This window comes from Corvus cornix, chromosome 4 (genome assembly GCF_000738735.6).
Source record: "Corvus cornix cornix isolate S_Up_H32 chromosome 4, ASM73873v5, whole genome shotgun sequence".
Classification (NCBI taxonomy): Eukaryota; Metazoa; Chordata; class Aves; order Passeriformes; family Corvidae; genus Corvus; species Corvus cornix.
Genome location: NC_046334.1, coordinates 62467743 through 62488798, shown reverse-complemented (window position 1 = coordinate 62488798; position 21056 = coordinate 62467743). Strand labels below are relative to the sequence as shown.

The 21056-nt window shown below is 42.0% G+C and overlaps 1 protein-coding gene across 5 annotated transcripts in view; it reads left to right on the top strand.

The window, feature by feature from the left end:
- The first annotated feature begins 2057 nt into the window (after positions 1–2057).
- Positions 2058–21056, top strand: part of AFAP1 (actin filament associated protein 1) — a 114849-nt gene continuing 95850 nt past the window's right edge. For 2 of the 5 annotated variants that reach the window (XM_039550923.1, XM_039550921.1), the window contains exon 1: positions 2058–2203. The gene's annotated coding sequence lies outside the window, so the exon portion shown is untranslated. The remainder of the gene's footprint in view (positions 2204–21056) is intronic. The other 3 variants (XM_039550926.1, XM_039550924.1, XM_039550922.1) reach the window with 2 other exon arrangements.

The window sequence follows — 21056 nt, the reverse complement described above, 5'->3', positions numbered from 1 at the left end:
TGCCATTTTAAAGTGTAGCATTGTGGAAACAAAGAATTCAAATAAGAAAAAAGTCCTTTTGAGCCCTTCAGCTTACGAGAGAGCTTGTCCATGAGGAACAGCTTGTGCTGTCTGATGATCGTCTCCATGATAGATGGCCCATTATTTAGTCCCTATGGAGTTACCACCACAAGACATGAAGTCTTTACCAATCTCTCCAACAGCCTAAGGACAAACCCTTCAGTTATCTCACTTTCATATCTGACAGAGGGCATAAAGTGCTTATTTTCTTGCTGGTCTTGTGATGACTCTCTCTCATATGTGTTTCTTTGCTGATCAGCTTCCTAACTTCTTCACGACATTTCTGTGGAAGAAATGCTCTGAAGTGTTGCTAGAACCAAGCACCCTGTTTACAGACCACAGCACGTCTTGGGGCAGGCAGAGGCTGAAGTGTTACTTAATGTGATGTGTGCATTAAAATTAAAAAAAAACCAAAAAACTAGCAGCAGTCAAGGCAGCAAATCCTGGAAGTGCTCACTGCACTGCATGCAGCGCAGCAGCCAAGGGCTGTGCTTTAACACCAAAGTTCTGGATTGTTCTCCCTAGAGATCATATTTTACAGGTCACGATACAAGTTAAGTAGCTCAAAGAGAGCAATAGCTGCAAGCAGTTGAACTGTGGAGAAGAAGTGCTACAGCTTGATTTTTTCAAGACCGGCTAAGCACTTTATTATTGCCTGAAAAATCACTTAAAAAAAAAAAAAAAGTACTCCAAAGCCAACTCCCAACATGCAGAATACAAAAGGGCAGGTAGGAGCAGGCTGCTGCTGTAATAGCTCATCCAGTAGGCAAGTCCTTCCCTGCCCATACCCAAAGGCATACAAGAAAGAGAACAGCTGAAAGTGAGATTTTAGGCGAAGTAATATTTGTTGAAAAGGTTGGGCTGTGAATTCAGCTCTCTTGTTTTAGGGTACAGAGATCTCATGCATATCCTAAGTGGCCACTGACATGCTGACTAAATAGAATTTTCCCTGGTTAAACCTGTTCCTTTGGGTATCACCATGTTGGAATGACTGAGGATGATGAAACAGGACAGAAGAGCACATCTGGCCAGAACAACCCAAATTTTATTCATCAAAATTTAAGGTGCTTAAGAAGTTGCATACTCTAAGGCACAAAGTAAGCTACAAGCTTGTACAGAATTATGCACTTGCATGTACCATGTTCCCCAAATATTCTGCACAAGAGCACACTTACGCATCCAACTATTGGAGTTGAAGTAACAAGAACAGGAGTTCTGACACCCAGCTGGACTAAATATTGTTGCCTTAACTAATGTTCTTCCTTTAGTGACATTCTTCTGTGACCTCAGCTTTCCAGCTTCTGTATGGACAGGGAGGAAAATAAATGAATTTGTCAAAGTTGGAAGATGTTTACCCAGGTTGCTCATATACAAGCTTGCCCTGGTTCAGCAATTTTGTTACAAACTGAAGCCTGCAGGTTTAATCAATATAAACCTTAGTCTCACCTTGATTTAAATATGGCTTGTATCAAGCTAAACTAAGATGATTGAACCTGGTGTTAAATCCATGTTGAGTCTCTGCATGCTTTTACACCATTTTAACAAAAGAGCCTAAATTTTAGATAAACGCCGACATGCTTATTATCCCCAAATCCACGTTACTTCTTCACTGTTCAGTGCCCAGGTCACTGCTGAGCAGGAATAGGGAGGGCATGGGCTGCACTGAGGCTCCCGTATCGCAGTATTCCAGCATTGGCTCGGGGAACAACTCCGACTCCAGGGAGGCTTTTCTCTGGGGAAATAAGCCCAGGTTTGATCTGCCAGCATCTGCCTCGCAAGGAGCACTTCAGCTCACCCGCCCCTGCCCCGGAGCTGCTGCGCACACCCGCCCCATCCTGCCCTGCACCCAGGGGGTGCTGCGGGGGCCCCCGGCCTTTGTTCCGCTGGCTCCGCCCCGACGCTGTCCCCTCCCCGCGGGGCGGGCCCGGGCCCGGGGGCGGTGGGAGCGGGCGCTGCTCCCGCCCCGCTGCTCCCGCCCCGCTGTCCCCTCCCCGCTGTCCCCTCCCCGCTGTCCCCTCCCCGCTGTCCCTTCCCGGCGCGGCGCTGGCTGCGCTCCGCGGCAGAGCGGGGCTGCGGGAGGAGCCGCGGGAGGAGCCGCGCTCGGCCGCTTTGTGCCGGCAGCCGCCGCAGGACGGCCGCAAAGGTAGGAGGGCTCCGGCCCCGCTCGCTCGCCGCCCGCCCCGGGCAGCATCCCTGCCGAGCTCCGCGGGCGGAGAGGGAGCACAGGAGAGAAAAAGAGGGAGGGGAAGGGCTGGATTCAGAAATGGGCTTTTTCAGCCTCTGCTCCTCTGCTGCTCCGGGCAGCCCCGTGCTAGGAAAGCTGTGAGCCTACTGGGGGGAAAAAAAAAAAAAAAAGGACATAAAAATTAAAAAAAAAAAAAAAATTAATAAAGTCTCACTCGTTTTCTTGGCCGGGAGCAGCACATGGAAAAAGCTGGGAGGGAGCCCGGTTATCGGGCGGCGGCGGCTTCCCCGGCAGCGAGCGCGGGGCGGCCCCTGCCCGGGCTTTGAAAGAGCAGAAACCCGGCCGAGATCCTCCGGAACGAAGCCCTCTGTCCGCCATCCCGAAATTCGCATCCCTTCCCGGGAAAGGCACCGGCCAGGCGGCCGCGCTGCTGCTTTGTACGGCGGCGAGCTTCCTTATTTTCTCCCTTTTGGGGTGGGCAGAGGTGGTCTCCATACAGGCTTGGCTATTTGATCCTGTGTCATCATAGCCGAGTGATTGCATCATGTTACAGTCCCGGAGTCAGTCAGGGCAAAGGCGAACAGAACCATCTTTCCAGATCCATCCCGTTGGCTTCCCGGGCCGACCCCCTCCTTGATTTCCTGTTGAACGGAGGTTCGAGCTGAGGAGCAGCCTGCCATTGGAGGCTGGGGGGGACAGGTCACAGCGACGTGGTTCGATTTGTTCCACTGAGAGGTTTTTTGGAAACTCAAGTTTGTCCTTTCTGCGCGCGGTATGTGTCTTGTGTGGGGGGGGTTAGAGGAAACTTGCCAAAGATTTAGGCGGTAGAAAAATAATGGGCGGCAAAAGAGCCAGATAAATGGCCATAAGCTTTATAACCTGAAAGCTCTGGAGTGGCAGGAGGTGAGTGGATTCAGGCAAGCATCCCTCGGCAACCCAGGCATTCACCTGCCCTAAAGGACAGTGCAAATGAGTAAATGCACACTCTGTAAGGCAAGACAAGGCACATTTCAGGAACAGAGAAGTATTTAGCTCATCTCCCCTCTGTATCCTATATGATCAGTTTGATGCAAACACTTGGTGTGCCTGTTCTGTTTATCATATGCCTGAACTTTACGGCTGAGATCCAACTATGAAATGATAAATCTCAAAGCCAGAGAGATACAATTAAATAATATACTTCAGTCCAGGTCTTCCTAAGATGACAGATTCTGCTGTTCTTTGTGCAGTTCTTTGTTTTGTTCCATGGGGAAAAAATGTCACAACACATCTTGGTTCAGTTCTCAGAGGTATCCATAACAATTAATGATTATTCCATAACTAGTGTCTCACCCTTGCAGGTGCTCTGCCACTCTTTGCTCCAAGTGTCATAGGGCCACCCTTTTCATTCATGAAAATAACAGTCTTATGAAGCTTTTTTTGTCTGCCTTTCTGAGAATGGTCAGTGCAGGGGCACAAGGGAACAGCTTGGCAGTCAGATGGATCTGTCCATCAGTGCTGTCCTGTATGGGCACTTGGTGCTCTTCCGTCATCCCTTATGCCTCCTGGTGGTTTCCATGGGAAGAACTGCACAATTACTTTCTTGTTTTAAACAAACCATTTTTCCTTTTGGAACTGGTGTGGAAGAAGAGCAAATGCTACGTTAGAGGCAGAGGGAGAGCATCCTGTCTTTCTGGGGCTATAGGGCACTAGATGGGTTTAAGATGAATTTGAAATGAATTAGAAAAAGAAGCATCTACAGTTTTCTTTGTGTGTCAGCCAGTGATTGCAGTGACAAGCCTGCAAACAGAACAATGACCAGATACTCACTGCCTTTGGTGACATGTGGTACTGTTCGGTGTTTCCTAGGAAATTTGTCAGCAAAAGTCAAAGTGTTGTGTTGTGTTCCTGGGTCTTGGGTAGATTTTTAGATGAATGGATTTGGAAGGTCTGTGGGGTTGAAATTGCAGTATCAAAACAGTGCTAACAAGGAGGGGGTAAAATGTAGCACTTCGATAGATCAACCACTCACACTATTTTAAAATCGTACAATATTAATGAAAGAGGTTTTTCTTTTCCTCTCCTAAAGCTCAGAGTTGAAGAGGTACTGTCTGAGACATAAAGCCCAAAATCAAATATTGAAGTCTCAATGGGGACAGGCTGTATTTGGTTCACATATGGCTAATTGTGCTATTCCTTTCAGTGGTGCAAAACAACTTGCTGTAAGATCAGGAATTGTCTTGCCCTGCTGCTTGCTTCCGTCTCCCTTGTGACATTGCCTCAGGACAAAGAGCCAGCAGTTCTGGGCTGGTTGATGCAATCTGGAGTGGACCGATTTAATTTCCATCCATTTTCCAAAGTTTTGTGTCTGATAGGTCAGTCAGTGGGAGTGTGGTATCCAGGAGCCTGCCTGGCTAACTGCTTTGTTCAAAGCTGTGCTCTTTGTTTTGTGAGGAGGGTCGAGGAGGAGGAAGGGATGTACTTTATATTCATTTGCAAGAGATCTCCTGCTGAAGTGGAAGGGTGGGATGTGAGGACTTGCACCTCCAAACTCCCGAACAGTTTAGTCCACTCTATGCTATTATGGGTTAGTCACAGTAAAGCCTACTGTGGCAATTTTTCAAAAAATTTATGCATCCCTTCCAGCTATGCAGTTCAACTGGTTTTAGATGTGAATGACACCTAGCTACTGGTATGGTTCTGACTTCCCTGATTCATCAGTTCATTGACAAATAGTGTTTCATCTGATACAAAAACTGTCTGTCTGGGCTGGGCAGGTGAGTGTGTTACTCAGTAGGTATTATCCCAGATTAATATACTTCTAATGTAAAGTGCCCTCAGGCTCACAGTTGAACTCTTAGCAGTCAAACCCAACAAGAGTAATAGAAATGTGGAAGTCAACCAGAGGACTGCAGGTACTGTGAACTCTGAGCTTTTAGTAAAGAACTGGAAAAGCCAGGTCTGGAATGTACCCCTACATCTATAAAGGTTGTCTAGGAGGAATTAGTTTTCCTACTATGAAGCATCCTAAGCTGACTTTAGAGCAATTTAAGTTTTCAAGACCATACCAGATGTCTTTTTGGGGAGTGTCTGCATGAAGCAATACTGAGAACAGTCTGTCAACACGGTATGAGCAGGTAGGAAAACACGTAGCTGCAGTGGCACAGGGGTGACCCTGAGCTGAGAGTGCTGGGGTTACACCAGCATGACAGTCTCCCTGCACCAGCCCACCCATGCACGCATGAAGATCTGCCATTTATAGTGTATGTGCTCTAAAACACTATGTGTGGAATAAATTGCTCTTACTCTACTAGATGATCTTTAAGGTCCCTCCCAACCCAAACCATTCTATGATACTCTATGATCAGAGGTTAACTCCTGACTCTCTGGGTCATGAAAGACGTGCTGATGTGAGTAATGCTAATGAATAGTATTGCAGGAACATAACTTGGGTTTGTGCAGCAGGGGATATCTCTTTACAGGTAACAGTCTTTTGGGACATAATCTCTATTTTCCAGAGATATGGCAAGAAATTAAAACCTGAATGGCAGAACTGCCATCAGTTACCCCTTTGCCACCTTAGCAAGAAGTCAGTCATGACTTAGGTTTAGTCATGACTAAAGCAAGGTTTGACTGCTAAAGGTGCTGAGCGCCCTTAACACAGCAATGTCCAAATGAGCTGATGGTGGTTACCTCTCTTAGAGTGTCCTCTGGAGAATACAGGAGGCTGTGAAAAGGATGAATCAATATCTGTTGTATATTTTGCCAGTGTTCATCAAGAAATGTAGGAAAGAAACTCCTAAGAGGATTTTTTTATCAGTTGGATCTTGTATAGTTACTGCTCTATACATGTATTGGTATTTTTAAAATTGACGGTGTATGTTTGGCCATAAAAGGACCAAATTGATAGGCCTGTCTTCTCTAAATCTCTTTCCTAAACTGAAAAAAGGGGAAAAAAAATCAGTGTATTATTCCTTTTATGGTGACATAGTGGTGGGATTTTTTGACTATCTGGGGGATTTCTGCTGCCAACATCTCTCTGCCATTATGTAGTTTTGAGCTGAGTGATAAAGGCTATCTTTCTCTAAGACAGATGTTGGTAATGGCCTTATTGTGCCAAAATCTTTATGAGTACAAAATGCTGAATAAAAATATTTCCATCCATTAATAGTGAGTGCCAGAAAAGAGTACACAAGTGGTTTCAAATTTAATCTGTAATGTAGCTGATGTCTCAAAGATAACAACATCTTACCCCCAAGAAATATAGCACTGTGTATGTGAGGTAATTGCTATGAGTTGCACTGAATATATATTATTCATTAGGGGACTGTCATTATATCATGTTTGTGAATTCCCCAAAGTCTCTTATCAGTGTCCTCATCACATTTCAACATTTATGGAAAAGAGGATTTTGGTGTCCTACTTAACTGACTGATGCTCTGGCTTGCTAGTAGCCACTTCTAGTAAGCATGCTTGCCTTGTTCATTTAAAATGAATAGACTGGGAAAGGAGCTTAGTTCATGTGTTCGCATTATCAGAGATAGCACTCCTTCACAGGGAATATGCAGTGGTATGTTATCTCAGTTTTACAGAAGAGCAAATAGTAAAAGCTCTTTCATATGCAGCTTTCAGGCTAAACTACTCTGTGCTGTCTTCAAAGTATGAAGGCTCAATATTTGACCAGTTGCTGTGGATGGATTTTTTTTTTTTGTCCATTAAAGGATGTTGGAGTATCTCTTTGAAACTTATCTGGTCTTTCATCAGTTACACATGCTTATGGCATTCCTGTTGGAAATTGGAAGAGAGGAGAAGGCAAGGTAAGGATAGAATTTCTCTGTTATTAGCAATTAGCAGATCCAGATTTTATTTTCCTGTACCATTTTTTGCCAGGAGCAGCTGCAAAGAGAGAATTACACTGTGACCTTCACAGCACTTCCTAGTGCCGTCATCAATCAGATCTGGCAGGAGCTTTATCACATCTATCAGTGTGGCTCATAAGCCACATGCTGTCTAGTCTGGGGGGAAAAACAAACAAACAATGGGAGCTACTGTAGGGTTTGTTTAAAATAAAACAACCAGGAGTGAGCTTTTCCCATATGTGCCAGCTTTGTAGGCAGATTCCTATTTTTGCCGTGTGCTGTTGGGCTGATTAATAAAAGATGATGATTGTAAAGCAGTGGAAGAGACTTTCACTACATCTCAATGGCACTGGCAACTCATTCACAAGCCTTGCAACTTCAGCCTTTCTCAGGCGATGCTCTCCAGTCCCATTCTAATCCTCAGCATTATTTTTGCTAAGGAATTTATGCATTTAGAATAAGTCAGGTGTTTTCTATACAAGTAAATGTTAGGGAATAAATTAGTGTTTTCAGATTGCTCTGAATCTTGTATGAAATAACATAGCTTTCTCAGATTAAGTGGTTTGCTGTTTTTTTGGGGTTTTTTTTCTGGGAACACGTGTGCCTTTGCAGGCTACTCTAGATCTCTTCCAGAGGAAAGTTCATACTGTAGCAGCTAAGATCAGCTGATCAGCTGCAACATCTCCCTTTTCAGCACGCAAAACATTATTAACACCCTGTAAGTGGTGGGTTTGTTTTCTGTTTGGTTGGTTGGTTTTCCCTATTGACCTTGGTCTGGTTGTGGAGTTTTACTAAAATTTAAAATATTTTGTGTTCTTACATTTTTCATTGTTACACCAAGTTCACTGCCATTTTCAAATTCCTTTGCTCTCCTTTTTTTGCCATCTACAATAGATAAAACTTTCTTGCTTTCCTTTCCTGGGCTCAGTACAGTGACAGTTTGACAGCTTGCCACTTCGTGCCTGGCTTCCTTGCAGGCACAGTCCTTGCTGACAGGTAGATGGGAGAGCAAGAAGCAATGGGGACAGGGAGAATTGCTACTGTGTAATTCTGTCTGCCATCATGGTGATATGTTTGTGTCTATGTATGATAGATACAAATGAATATGGAGATATAGATAGATAGATAGATAGATAGATAGATAGATGAATAAAGAGTGTGTATATGTGTAGGTGATATGTAAGAGCTGCCTTTGTCACACAGGTTTTAGAAGAACAATGGCTAATTGCTAATAATAAATGTACCATCATACTTTCAAGAAAAAAATTAAGGCCTTGACCTTCAAACTGCTAATATTGATGGCCAACTGCAGGGTATGATCTGTAATTTCTGTGGTTTTTAACCAGCCAATTCTTGGCAGAAGATCTGAGCAAGGAAGTTTGAAATGCCACATGAAATGAGCAATAGCAGGTGCAAGGAAAGTGTGCATAAAATGTGAAATACATTTAGCAAAAGGTTATCTACTCTGTCAGGAAAAAAACTTCATGTGAGCTGGCTAGCTGGTTATGGAAATAATTATTTTTGTGGTTTCCCTCAGTGTGTGCTGTGTGAGTTTGACAGGTTTTATAGTCCCATCTGTCGCACTGGCACTAGGCAGGGCAGTGGTTGCAGTGCTCAGTCCCTGCCCCACAGACCAGCAAACCTGAGCGACAAGAAGCCTGCTCAAAACTGCACTGCCTGTTGTCCATCTTCTTCTGGTTCCAGCAGCCAGGCACCATGACTGCGCAAACACTTGGTAGAGGTTGTTTGGTCAACAACCTTTGGCCTTTTAAGAGGCCAAAGCCATAAGCAGTCCCATTGCAGCAGCAGGATGAGGAGGAGAGGGAAAGCTGCCAGCAGGAATTGGTCTGAGGAGCTGAGTCCTGCATCATTGTGTGAGGGCTCCTGCTTCATGAGGGTGCAGCAAACCACTTGGCTGCCTGCTGCAAGTCAGACCAAACAAAAAGATGTGGTTTCAGCCCTGAAAACAAGGTGGGCTGTAATGAGGAAATAATAAAATGGCAGGAGTTGAAAACAGGAGAGATAATGAAAAAGGCAGAGGGATGAGTTAAGGAGCAGGGCTGCCGAGTGACACCAGGGCAGTGGTGGATGGGAGCTGAGCTGTGGAGGGGCCACTCTGATGCTGTTCTGCTGCTGCATAGATCAAACAGAAAGAAATTGCCCCTGTGAAGAGTGGATTTATTTGTGTAATGAAGTCCATTCTAGGGAATAGAGTGAAATACTGGATTTGTCACTGTTCGTAAGAGACCAGGCTGAAGAAAGTAAATACCTGAAGATGCTAAGAAGCTCAGTGATTTTCAGCTCTGTTAATACATAGCATTATCAAAAGAATACCCTTTGGAAAATGAAAAGATCTGATTCTTGGAAGGGGGAAAAAGTATTCCAACTGAAGGTCTTCTGAGAATATACAGAACTCTTCTCCTCGCCTGAGCCCTCTGTCTGCATCATATGTTTGTCATTAGGACCAGGAAAAGCTGTGAGTCTCCTTAGAGAGGGAATGATGGGTGCATGGTGGGTCCTTCAGGAAGAACCAGGAGAGCTGAGAGTAGACAAGAGGCTAGGTCAGGCCATAGCATTTTGTTTTGAGCTTAACAGGAATGAAATCCACCCTGAAGAGTCTTGGGGAAAATTCTGGATGAGGGCCAGTATGAATAATGCTGAGTGCAGATGGGTGGGACCCCACCTGGTTACAAAAACAATCCTATTTCCAAGGTTAGCTGTTTCTGCTGAAAAAGGGGATATTTAACAAGTAAGGTTTCATTTAAAAGGGGAAAAAAAAATAGTTGGAGACCTTAAAAAAACAAACCCAAATCAAAAAATCTAAAAGTCTCTCACTTCAGAAATTAATGAAAACAAACCCCCAAACATGCAGACAGCTGAAAGCACACACCAAAACCCTCAGATAAACAAAACAAATGTCCTCTGGGGACGCTTTCTGGGGAAAGGAAAAGTTGTTCCCTCTCTGGGAAAATTTGTCTGTTCCTGTGGCTTGTGAACTTTTCATCTTCTCTGGGACTTTCTGCTGTCCTTGGTTTGCTTTTTTCAGCTTCTTGGTCTTCTTTCCCTGGTGCCCAGAAAAGTGTTTATGCAAGCACTAAACTTTAAGTAAATGAATGACGAGGACTGTTCCTCAGAGGTTGGTTTTGGGACCAGTCTTGTTTAACATTTTTGCCAGCGACATGGACAGTTGGATTGAGTGCAACTCAGCATCCACCAGCCTCTACTCCTGCAGCTTGTGGCCATCAAGACACCTTCCTGCTTGTGACAGCCACATCCTGAGCGTTATTCCAGAGCTATTCTGGAGCAAACTGTGTTCAACAAGCCCCAAAAATGCAACAGTTAATTTTAATCTGACTCAAGTTTCCATTAGTCTCCCATTGACTGCTGTTCCTGTCTGTCTGTCTGCAATGACTGAGCCTCACAGCCCCTGAACACTGCAATTTCCTTCACATCCCTTTGGATCTTCCTCTTTATTGTTGTTTGCAGAACACTGAGTCTGGATTTTGCATATGTGGAAAATCTTGCTGAGAGCTATCCCCCCCTTTGACCTCATTTTTTTCAGATCTCTCATTTTTCTGTCCTCTTGCTTATAGTTCAACTATGTAACTTTTAAAAGTGGTCTGAGTGTAAAAAAATAAGTTGTAGTGCAGGCTTGTCTGTAAACAGTAGCTCTCTCTACAACCCAAGGGCAAGCAGATGTATGTGTAGAAGGCCCATATGACTGACTGTCCCAAAGAAACAACTAAAATACTGATTAGATTCCAAGGAAAGCAGAAGTTGTCTTGAAGTGGTATGATGTTTGGGGGTTTATGGAGTTCTTCAACCCTTTTTAAATCCTTCAATTTTTTTTTTCCTACCACAGTAACATCTTTTAAAGCATTATGGGATGAGCTCTGCTGTTCTTGCACTTGGGATTCCTGTCTGGTTTATGGTCAGCACATCTACAGGCTCCAGGATATAAGTGCAAACTCAGATTGCCCTGAAGTTTATTGTACTTTATGGGAGCAAAGGGTGAAATCCATCTTTGAGACTTGGGGTAATTTGGGCTAGGTTTCCTGACATACCAGCTCTTACAAAAAACCCAGCTGTTCTAGGATTTTCTGCCAGCTTTAAAGAAAACCAAATAAAGAAAAAGTACTCTACTAAATAGGGATCAAACCTTAGTTTGGTTTGAGTGTGCTTTAAGTAGTTTCAGTCTTTGCATTTACACTGATTAAGTTCTTCTTTTGCTTCAGGGAGGTAGCTTGGAAGCCGTGTTTGTGAACGAGTCCAGCCCTTTCCCTACACATTGCTGTAGGGAAGGGCTGCTTCTTGCTAAGTGCTTCCCTCTGGGAGACAGGATCTGAACAACCCGGAGCAAGAGCTGCGTGTAAATAATGTGAAAGTAAAGATACATGAAATGAAGCTATGCAGCTTTCCAAGGTGTGATTGTGGAGTAGTTCGTGGCCAGGAGGCATCAGCTGGATGGCCCATCCTGAGCCAGGACCAAATGTGCCCAGACACAACACAGCAGCAATGTGCCCTTGATCAAGATATAGTTTGAGCTATGTATAGAGAGCAAAAGTAGCATGGCCCTTCTAGCAAGTTGTCAGCAGCGACTTATAAAGCACTTGGTACCTTAGAGCAGCTCTTTATATGTTAATAACTCATAAAAATCAAATGACTTCATGAAATGGAACAAGCAGTAGGAACTGGAAGTGGCAGATGTTCAGGGTGCAAAGGGAAGGAGGGAACTGACAGGTTGCATGAATGCTTGAAAGAAATGCATAATAAAGTTTTAAGGATTTTGGTACACCGGTCACCTCTCATCAGCCCTGCTAGTGCCTCAGCACTCCTGAGATTTCAGTACAAACCCACAATCTTCTCTTTAATGAAGTGCAAAGAAGGGAGAGAAGCATGTAAGAAGCCTTTAGCATCTTTTGCATTTATTCATGTTGCCACCCCTGCTTTTTAAAGTTTCATCTTAACTCCTGCAATGCTAGTGAGTTTAGGAACACTCCTAAACTCTGGGATAAACAAGCTTTTATCTGCTTCACCTGGAAACCTTTTTGATGTAATGCCAGGTGTTGCATCCCAAAGACCTTTTGCCGCAGCACGTTTGAACTGCGGTTTGCAGGGATTACCTCACCTGCCCCTTGTGCCAAGCAGTCTGGAGCAAACACCTCACCTGCTGTTTTACAGCCCTGCCCTCCATACATGAGTGCTGCCACTCAGTGCTCTACTATTTGCTATTGAAATTACAGACTGTGCCCTTCTCCCTGTGCAGGTTTTCTCACTGATGAGGGACGTGCTGAGACCCTCCACATGTACGTGCACTTTTCTTTGATTGCCTTCACCAGGGTCAGCTGTAAGAGCTGACCATCCTGGATCAGTTCACTTCGTGCCAAAATAATCCTTTTCCTATTCATTTCAGCTGTACCCAGTGCAATGACGCAACAAAAAGTATGTGTATAATTCCAGAAGGCTCTTACCAGCTCTAGGAGGGGTGAGGCATGGCTCTGTGTGTACCATAGTACTTCACAGGGTTGTTTTGTTACAATCAGTAGTAAAGAACATTTTTGTATAGTTCAGTAATATAAAAGTAATATGGAGCAACTGTACATTGTGATGAGAGTTGCCAGGGTGTAACTCCATGAAAGCAGACAAAGGGCATGGCAAGAAGTATTTTGCTTGGATTGGAGAAATCATTATTAGTGGCATAATTCTCCAAAATGGTAGTTTTTGGACCATCTGAACTAAGCCTAGGAAAATATTTAATTCCTTTTGCTGTTGTTTCTTTATTAAAGTGAGAATTTCTTCCAGGTGAGATTTTTGTAAGGAGAAAACTTCACATACACAAGTGGAAGCTGTCCAAAGCAGGAGGGGAAAATGCCATTTCAAACTGTAAGGAACAGAATTAATAAAAGCCACCTGGAAAAAGAAATGTTTATTGGTTGCTGATTTCGCATGTAAAGTGCATTTTCTTATGGAATTATTATTTATACTGTAGTAAACCAAATACAGAATTAAATAATTTTATTCAGTTTTTAATTTGGCATTATAACCAGGTGATGCCTCTTCCTTCCTGTGCTTAAGAAATAGCATTCTTGCCTACAATAACTCTTTCTCTGCCTGTCAGCAAGTGAATTTTTGTCATTGACTAATACCAGAAAGATCAGGGACTTGGGACCCTAATAATAGGACTGCTGGGAAATCACTGAGCACCAGCAGAGAGCCCTTTGAGTGGAGAGAATTGAGAATTTTCATTGTCTGCTGCTGTTGTCTTGTTTTACATTCTGCTTGTCTGCCAGCTTGTTACTAGTAAAAAAGATTACTAGAATCTGGGCTTTTGAAAATCCCATTATTTTCCTTTCTTTATCTGATCACACTGTGGAATTACGTCACTGAATTCAAATTCTGATAGTGGTAGACTTTGTGTCCTGGATGATTAAAGATTTTGTCATCATAAAGTTGCATGGTTTTTAATTTAAGGATCAGAGGGCTGCATCCCATCTGCTTGAAGTATGAGGGCTAAGAAATAGATTATTAAGCTAGCAAAACAACTGTAAAATATGCATTAAGACTAGCAAGTGGATTAATTTGGGTAGTTTCCTATTACTGTAGCTTCTTTTTCTTCCCTGAGGTTTTTTTTTTTTTCTCCATTTCTCATACATGCATCCATTTTCAGAATCTCTCAAAGCAAGAACTGTGTATTCTGGATAAATAATGGGTCATCACTCTTTTGCTGTGTAGTTATTGTAGGATTTTTACTTGCTAGGTTGGATTGCTGTCAGTTTCCAGATTACAAATAGTACCTTCTGAAGGGAAAATTTCGAGTGGTGTACTCATTGTGACTGATACCTGCTTTTCCAAATGATCATCTGTCAGCATCTGCTCATATAGGGCACTCAGCAACATAGGATGACCTCAATCTAGCTGAAAGTCCAAAGATGACAATATATCTGCTGGACTTGAAAAACATTAAACTGGTTTATTGTACACTTCACTTGTAAATATCCTATCCCAAAACAACAATATTAGTTATTGTTTATGCTTATGCTTGTCCTTAACCTTCTGCCCCCCACTGGAGGTCTTTTGGATTTGGCATCCATTCACATCTGAATGGTACCCTATCCTCTATGTATGACTTTTTGCCACTCCTTTTTTTTTTTTAGCCTTGGCTTACTCTGTATTTGATTGAGTATCCATGTCTGTTGTTAATTTTCATGTGTGATGAGTTTAGGATAGGGTCACTGTCCTGACAAATTGCTTTAGAAGACAAATGGTGAGCAAGTGTCTCCATTGTAAGAAATGAGACCAAGGTGCTCCATCATGGAGATTTTCAGTCCTTCAATACAGAATCTTGCTGATGGGAACTTGTTTGGGTCTGCTTTCTTATCAGAAGACCATGGATAGAAATTCTGTAGGGGATTTCATTTCAGATTACTTTCAATCACTGTCCTTCAGAGACAATACAACCTGACGTGCAGCCAAAGGCAAAGCGAAGCAGAAGGCAACAAACTTGGACATTGATTAAAGATAAGAATGATTGCAAATTGTAATAAGATTTGTGAAGTAAGTGCATTGGTGCTTATCTAAATCAGGTGCAGAAGAGCAGTAGTGAGATCCAGAGGGGTAGTAATGGGATATTTAACTGCATTATTCAGTGTACTCTGGGGCTGTAACTAAATTGCCATGGCTGAACTGGTGTTGGTAGGTTAGGAAAAGCAAAGGTACTGAGTGCAGTGCAAGCCCTGCTTATGTGTGGGACTTGAGGGAACAAGCGTGCTGTTTGTTAAAACCATTTAATTCTGTCTGTGGTGGCCTGTCACGTTCACTGTTCTTGATAGATGGGTGTCAGCTACCAGCCAAAAGCGCTTTCTTTCCCTCCTCCCTTTTCTTAGGACAGTAGAATGAAATCTTTCATTTATCCATCACATCTGTTACGTTTTTCACGCCAGTTTTAAGGCATGGAGATAAAGACCGTGGTGAGTCTGTGACAGAAGGAAGCCAAAGTTAAAGTGAAATGAGAATGTATTTTTATGAAGTTATGTTACATTTACCAATTTTGAAGATTAGCATTTGGAAATGTGCTTCTTAACTGAGGGTAAACAGTTTGTTTTAATCTATTCACATCTAAAATAGGACTCAACTATTGGTACTTGCAAGGTACTAAGGAAAGCACTCAGACCATCTGTTGAAAAAACGGGAATATGAAACTGTGTCATCATATGTTCACAAGTCCTGCCTGTGCCTGGTGCTTGTAGCAGCAGCTTCATGTGAATGCTGAGGGAATCTGAAACTCAGGAGGCTCCATGGGATCTCTACTGTGGCTCTCTGTGGTGCCAGTTAATAAGTTCTTCAGAAAATGCAAATCTAGATATTTCTCTTACTTTTGTTCTCAACAAAACTGGTTAAGCGCAGTTAAAAGATGACATGAAAATGATAAATAATAATAGCACAATTAAATATATGTGAATATAACATGTCACTAAACAACTTTCTAACTATATTTAAATATCTTACCATAACGAGAAAGCTCTTTTTCACTTTCATTTTACTAAACATGGGATCAGATTTCCAAATGAAAGGCATGTGAAAGCTGATAGGCACTTAAGAGTGAGATTCATTCTGCCCGACTTGAGCCACCCATGGGAGAGCAGGTCTACAGCTGAGCTCCTTCCCGGCAGACCTTCTGTACAATCAGGGGATACAAATTGGCTTCTCTAGGATGTAATTAATCTGATCTGTTCTAGACATCTATTTTAGGAAGCCTAAATTTCTCCATTGACTGTGCATTGAGCCTTGGGCAACTAGCTGAGATACAGATGAGTGCATTGTGAGTGCTGCCATTTAGTCAGAGCAATGTCACTGCTAAAGCTCAAATGGCCTGCCTCAGCTTTCAACCCCATAAAATGAGTAATTCTTCTGAATTAAAGGAATTTATTCAGGAGGCTTAAAACAAGATGATCATTCTTTGCATTTGCATATATAAGTGTACTCCTACTTTGGGTTTACTCAGTGCTTACAAAAAGGTCTGTCACAACATCTTTGCATGGCTATTTCAGGGCTTTATGGTTTATGGTATTCAGTGAAAATGTCTTTGGAAAGAGACTGGAAATGCAGGAAGGATGACAGAGACAGATTCTCAGTAAATGAGGTTTATGATATAAAATTCTTGGTGGTGTACTTCTGGGCATTGCTGTATAATTTTAGTTTTGTGATTTATGAGTAGTTTGCTATATTGGTCTCATATAAAATTATTTGCATACCAAATGTGAGTTCATTCAGCTGTGAGATTTTTTCTTAGGCTGCTGCTCTCAGCGCCTAACTAATTAAGATGTCTTGCATTTGGGTAACTGAGGTTCTTAATTTTCAATAAAAAAAAATAATTAGTTTTATTGCCACTGTTTAAAATTTAAAAACAACAAAAAAAGTCCCATCAAAATACAAAACTATATGTTCTGAAGACAGGAAAGCTGAAAAAGAAACTGATTGTGTAGTGACTTGGAAACCATCACATGGGAAACTACAGATAGAATTTGGGAAAAATTTTTTGCATGTGTCCTTTAAAAAGGTGCACACTAGAAATTGTAATTTCTGGGAATTTGAAGTATCTGGATTTAACCAATAATTTGCTGATACATTTAAAGACGAATCCTAAATTTGAGCAATATCAGGGATTTGGGATTTTGATAGGAAGACCAGGGAGGACCAGTGGCTTGGATTTATTTCCAAAACCTGATTCTTTTATAAGTACACTTCAGATTTGGACAGGAAGTATAGATACAGATAATTGAGAAATATGCCTGTCTTCAGCTGAAATCCTATGTGAAATATTGTATTGTAAGGTGATCTCTTAAAGACTGCTTTTTAATCAAACTCAGTTGTTTTGTTTTGTTATTATATACTATATCATATTACATATTGAATGCATTTATATATTTATCATTCTGAGGTAGTTTAATAGAGCAATAATTTGCATAGAATCTAGAGATTTAATAGAGATGGCTGGAAACTCTAAATACAACAGCACTCAAATGACTCCAGTGGGAAATGAACACCTATAAAAATGAGTTTACCCATGAGATGCAATCAAGCAAAGTTGGTCACACGTGTGTTTGCATTGAATCCAGTAGAAAAAGAAAAAGAAAAGAAAAGAAAAAGAACCTTGTGAAACTCCTTCATTCACCCCGAAGGAAGACAGTGCACCCATGTTCACTATTTCTTTGTCTGTTTTTATTGTTTACTGGTATCAGCCTTTGTCTGACTTCTTGTTGCTGTTTAAGTCTTAAAAATAGTTCAAAGACTTAATAATAGCTTAAGCTATTTTTGTAAGGAATGTAGTTCTTTACCACTGCTGCAGGCTGTATAATTGCTCTGTGGCTACATGTTGCTTGTATAGCAGGTGACCTCCCAGAAAGATTCATTAGTGTTTGGAACATGATGATTATTAGTGTATTGTTTTACCTAAATAGTTTTTGTTGAAAGAATGAGGTAAGTTAAATATTATTAAAAGTTGAAGAGGTACAGTGTACTTTAGAAAGTGTTGTTCATAAACACATCACATGCACTCAGTGCAGACCACCACGTGGTTGCTGTTTAATTTAGGCATGTGTCCATTTATGTGTTCTTTACAAGGGCTTGTGATACACTGAGCAGCTGGAGTTTTTGTTAACTTTCTGTATTAACCAGAAAGGCAAGATAGAGCTAAATGAGAGCATTAGGCCTTGGTAAATATTTCTGTGCTTTCCTCAAAACTGTATCTGAGATCCCCAGCAAAATACCACAAGGTGCTGCAGGTGTTGGTAGGAAGACATCTGCTGTAGATATATTTACACAGCTCTCCTTATCTTTCTGTCCAGAGAACGGCTGATCTTTCTGATAGATAAAGACCTTAAATGTGACAAAATGTAAAGGACTGGGCAGGTATTAAGGATTTTAAGTGCAAGGAACAACCCTCTGGAGATGCCTCCCTGTCACTCTTGACCTTGATTTAGAAGAAATTGATTTGTACTTGCAACCATATAGCACATAGGTGCTTATACCTCTTCACTTCGCAAGGATATTAATAAGTACAACATTGGATAGCATTTCTTGACTTAAAACTAATTTGTAACTAGTCTTCTCCCCTGCGAAGTAGGGAGGTAAAATGCACTGGAGGTGTAGTTCTGGAATAAAACCTCCTCCTATTCAACAAGCCTACATTGGGAGAGACTCTCAGTTGCAAAATGGTGCAAACTTCTAAAATTTTTAATTCAAGAAACCTCATTTGCTGACCACAAATATATCTGGGGAGAATTGGCCCCAGCCTCTTTAAAGATGACTAGCTGGTGCCCATCACTCCTAGCCCTTTTGTTGCTATTCTGATATTCTACAGAATGTGCTTGTATTTATCTATCTCACTACGCCAGGTGTTCTTCTTGGGTCAGTGGAGGATGTCTGAGAGAAGCCATGCTGTGAAAGGACACTCAAATCTATGTCTGCCTGTATTGCCTCATCCCTGGTGCTGGGAGTCCTGGGTGACATACACCCCTGGGACTTTGCAGTGGACCTGATATTCTCTGCTTAATTTAGGGAAGCTTGCCCAATTTTACTGAGTCCTGGTGAGGATTTTCAGCTTTTCCTGAGCTGTTGGATTTTGATACAGAAACAGAAGCACTAGGTAAACTAAGTAGTGCTTCCAGCTGCTGAATTGGTTTATCTGAGCGTGAATTGTGGGGTAGAAAAGACACAGGTACTTAAACAGTGTTACGGACAGCAGGTCTTCAATATGAATGCACTTGTGTGTGTAGCCTCTTGTATTGACACTGCTGCATGCATTTATACTGCAACACCCATAGATAAGCAGCTAGAAATACAATATGTGTAACCGATTGCAGGGGAATTCGAAAAGCCTCCAGGAGAGATTTCTTCCTATCACTCCAGATGAGTTTCCATTTTTCTCGTATACTGGAAACAACAAAACTTTCTGCCCTTCCATACTCCATCCTTAAAGGATACGGGTTCTTTCTCTTTGAGTCTTTGGGTTTATTGTTTTGGGTTTGTTTTTTTTTTTTTTTTTTGGTGATGGTGGGGTTTTGGTTTTGTTTTGGTTTGGGTTTTTTTTTCATTTAATGCTTTCATTTGCCTTGGTGCTTGTGGATTTAAAAACCTTGCCAGAAGGTATTTTTAAGATTGGTCTCTCCTCTTGCTTGTCGCATGTCAGCACAAATCAAAATCCTTGTCAACGATTTTTCCAATAAACAGCTTTATTAAATTCATCTTATGGTGTAAGGGTATATATGTAGCCTGCTTCTGTAAGGGTTGAATCATATGCTTGAATCTTATTTCTAGGAAAAGAAACTGTAATAGGAACTGTAATGTATTCAATTTCACCTGGAGAACAATGTCCTGGGGGTTAAAATACATCAAAAAATTAAATAAGTCCCCTTGAAATGTGAGATGTGGATAACTGTGTGCATTCTTCTGTTACAACTTTTGCTTATCCAGTTGCACTCTCTTCTATTTAATTATCAGGTAGGAGCACAAATCAAAAAATATAAAAAACAAAGGGTAGTTATGATAGCCCACTGGTTCATTATTTATGTAAAAAAATATAGTCTCTACTGATGTTGTATTTCTTGACCTTAAACCAAATTTCAGAAGGCAAAATAAACAATGTCCCTAATGTAAAACATGGAAGACTACAGGACAGTTTAATTCTCACAGAATTATTCCCAATGAACTTTCCCACTCTTTGCATGGTTGCCTTGTAGTCTTTAAAAGCACAGTGCTCCATTGTTATCAGGGAAGATAATGCTTTCCACAGACATGCAGGATAACACCCCTGCCAGGAATGCACTGCCTCAGGGAGGAGAAAGCTAAAGGTGAGCCTACTTGCAGCTTTTGCTTTCATTTGAAAATAATTATAACATTTAGGCTGTTGGTGAAATTGCCTCTGGTAATTCCAGCAGGTTAGAGCATCTGAGTGTGTTTCACATTGTAATACGCAGAAGTATTTTGCATGTGTTTTTAATAATTATCATTTTTTCCTTCAGGTGTTTTATTACAATATGTTCTATGCAGCCCCAAATCTCTCTGTCCGAATCATGCATCCTCCAAGAAGCTGAGCATACTGCATAATAAAAACAGCCTTGTGTTGGCTCCCACATAGCTACTGAGTCCTTCAGATAAAAAGCCCACAGGAGTAGGGGCTGTTCTCTGAGGAACTGGGGGTGAGCTGCAGCCTTCCTGCCATACCCTGAGTGCCTGACCCAGGAGATGGAGATGTTTTCTCCCACCACATGTCTCCTGATAACTGTCGTGCTTCCACCCGCAGCAACATGAGGATAGTCATGTATGTACATGTATAGCTGTGTGGAAATACATATGTATGAACATCTTTATACACACACAGGTGTAAGACTGGACCGTGTGCAGAGGTCCCTTCCAATGTTAACCATTGTGGGGCATCTGCACCAGAGACTGCTGTTTCACAGTGACTTTTAATCTAAATGTAGGCTGCTACTACAAGATACGATCCAGCTCATCCTCCCTTCCTTGCTCTTGCCCTGCAGAGACACCAACAGAAGCTCTCACTGGCACGTGGTGAGCTGGCTCCATGCCCTCCTCTGGCTCACCCATGGCCCAGAAATGCTAATCTTGGCCCAAAGGAAGGCATGGAAATAAGAAATCAGGGATGACATCAGTCCCTCTCAGCAGCAGCCTGGGTTAGCTTTAACTTTTTGTAAAACCACAGCTCTCAGCAAAGGCAGGGATGAAAAATATTCAGAAATAACCATCTAATTTTAAATACCTACTTACACACTTGTATGTGCTTCTTTCACTTGTACAGACTGCACTGAAAGTCATCTCAGTATCTCAGAAAGTGACTGTCCACTTATTGTTTTCTCAGAGTGTTGGTGACTCATTTAAAGGAGAACATCCAGCCTGGCCTAAGGGATCACAAGTTCTCTAATCAGGAAATAGTTAAGATGAAAGCACCCTGTGAG